This window comes from Vicia villosa, linkage group LG4, assembly GCF_029867415.1.
Source record: "Vicia villosa cultivar HV-30 ecotype Madison, WI linkage group LG4, Vvil1.0, whole genome shotgun sequence".
Lineage (NCBI taxonomy): Eukaryota > Viridiplantae > Streptophyta > Magnoliopsida > Fabales > Fabaceae > Vicia > Vicia villosa.
The window spans coordinates 44,136,202-44,139,017 of NC_081183.1; positions in this window are offsets into that span (position 1 = coordinate 44,136,202).

Consider the following 2,816-nt stretch of genomic DNA (forward strand, 5'->3'; position numbering starts at 1 on the left):
GGAAAAAACAGCTTTCATCACCCCCTGGGGCACGTTCTGCTATCGTGTTATGCCTTTTGGACTGAAGAACGCAGGGGCAACTTATCAAAGGGCCATGACTACACTTTTCCATGATATGATGCATAAGGAAGTGGAAGTCTATGTGGACCACATGATTGCCAAATCAGAAAATGAAGAAGATCACATACAGAATCTGACAAAGTTATTTCAACGCTTACGGAAGTTTCAGCTTCGCCTGAACCCCAACAAGTGTACCTTTGGTGTCTACTCAGGAAAACTCCTTGGTTTCATTGTCAGCAAACGAGGAATTGAAGTAGATCCAGACAAAGTCAAGGCAATTCAAGAAATGCCTTCACCCAGAACCGAGAAACAAGTTAGAGGATTTCTTGGACGTCTGAATTACATCTCGAGATTCATATATCTCATGACTGCAACTTGCGCTCCTATTTTCAAACTTCTACGGAAAAATCAAAGTTGCATCTGGACAGACGATTGTCAGAAAGCGTTCGACAACATTAAGGAATATCTGCTCGAACCACCCATCTTGTCTCCTCCAGTGGAAGGAAGACCTTTGATAATGTACTTAACCGTCTTAGAAGACTCCATGGGTTGTGTCCTTGGACAGCAAGACGAGACAAAGAGAAAAGAGCATGCCATCTACTACCTGAGCAAGAAATTCACTGACTGTGAATCCCGCTACTCCATGCTCGAGAAGACGTGTTGTGCTTTGGCCTGGGCTGCCAAGCGTCTCCGCCAGTACATGATTCGACATACTACTTGTTTGATCTCTCATATGGATCCAATCAAGTACATCTTTGAGAAGCCTGCTTTAACCGGGAGAATTGCCCGTTGGCAGATGTTGTTATCAGAATACGACATTGAGTATCACGCACAGAAAGCCGTGAAAGGAAGCATTCTAGCTGAGCACCTGGCTCACCACCCACTCAATGGTCATGAATCAACCAGTTTCGACTTTCCGGACGAGGACGTCATGTACCTCAAGATGAAAGATTACGACGAGCCACTACCAGACGAAGGACCTGAGATAGGATCCCAGTGGGGCTTAATCTTTGACGGAGCTGTCAATGCTTATGGACGAGGAATTGGGGCAATCATTGTTACACCTCAGGGTACCCATATTCCATTTACTGCCAGATTAACTTTCAAATGCACAAACAATGAGGCCGAATATGAAGCTTGCATCATGGGTCTCGAAGAAGCCATGGATCTAAGAATCAAACACTTGGATGTATACGGAGATTCTGCTTTGGTCATCAATCAAATCAAAGGAGAATGGGAAACACGCCAACCAGGGCTAATTCCTTACAAAGACTACGCGAGAAGATTGTTACCATTCTTCGACAGGGTAGATTTTCATCACATTCCTCGTGAAGAAAACAATTTGGCTGATGCATTAGCCACACTCTCTTCCATGATTAGGATAAATCATTGGAATGACATTCTTCGGATCGATGTTATGCGCCTGGATAGGCCCGCTCATGTGTTCACAGTAGAAGCAATCATCGACGACAAACCGTGGTATCACGACATCAAGAACTTTCTTCAAAAGCAAGAGTACCCTCTCGGGGCGTCAAAGAAAGATAGAAAGACTTTGAGAAAGTTAGCTTGTAGATTCTTCTTGAATGAAGATGTTCTATACAAGAGAAACTTTGACATGGTTCTGCTCAGATGCGTTGACAGAAAAGAAGCAGAAATACTCATGAGAGCAATACATGAAGGTTCCTTTGGTACTCACACCAATGGACATACCATGACAAGGAAAATACTGAGAGCGGGATATTATTGGCTGACGATGGAGTCAGATTGCTACCAGCACACAAAGAGGTGTCACAAATGCCAGATCTACGCCGATAGAATTCATGTGCCACCATCTCTTCTCAACATACTCTCTTCCCCTTGGCCTTTCTCCATGTGGGGAATCGACATGATTGGAATGATCGAACCAAAAGCGTCCAACGGACATCGCTTCATCTTGGTAGACATAGACTATTTCACCAAATGGGTTGAAGCAGCTTCATATGCAAACGTTACAAGACAAGTTGTCGTCATGTTTATCAAGAATCACATCATCTGTCGCTACGGCATTCCTAGCAAGATAATCACTGACAACGGGTCAAATTTGAATAACAAAATGATGAAGGAGCTTTGTGAAGAATTCAAGATCGAACATCACAACTCATCTCCTTACAGACCAAAGATGAATGGAGCTGTAGAAGCAGCTAACAAAAACATCAAGAAAATCATTCAGAAGATGGTCATCACTTACAAAGATTGGCATGAAATGCTCCCGTATGCTCTTCATGGTTACCGTACATCAGTACGTACTTCGACTGGAGCAACTCCTTTCTCCCTTGTATATGGCATGGAGGCAGTCCTACCTATAGAGGTTGAGATTCCATCAATGAGAGTTTTGATGGAGGCAAAATTAACAGAAGCCGAGTGGTGTCAAAGCAGATTCGATGAATTGAACTTAATCGAAGAAAAGCGCATGACAGCTTTATGCCACGGACAGCTATATCAACAAAGAATGAAGAAAGCTTTCGACAAAAAGGTTCGACCTCGCACAATCAAAGAAGGCGACCTTGTACTCAAAAAGATTCAATCTTTTCTCACAGATTCGAGAGGGAAATGGACTCCCAATTATGACGGCCCCTACGTGGTCAAGAGAGCTTTCTCAGGAGGAGCCTTAATACTCACGACTATGGATGGAGAAGAATTCACCCGTCCTGTGAACGTCGACACAGTCAAGAAATACTTCGCCTAAATAAACAAAAGAACAGCTCGCTAAGTTGAAA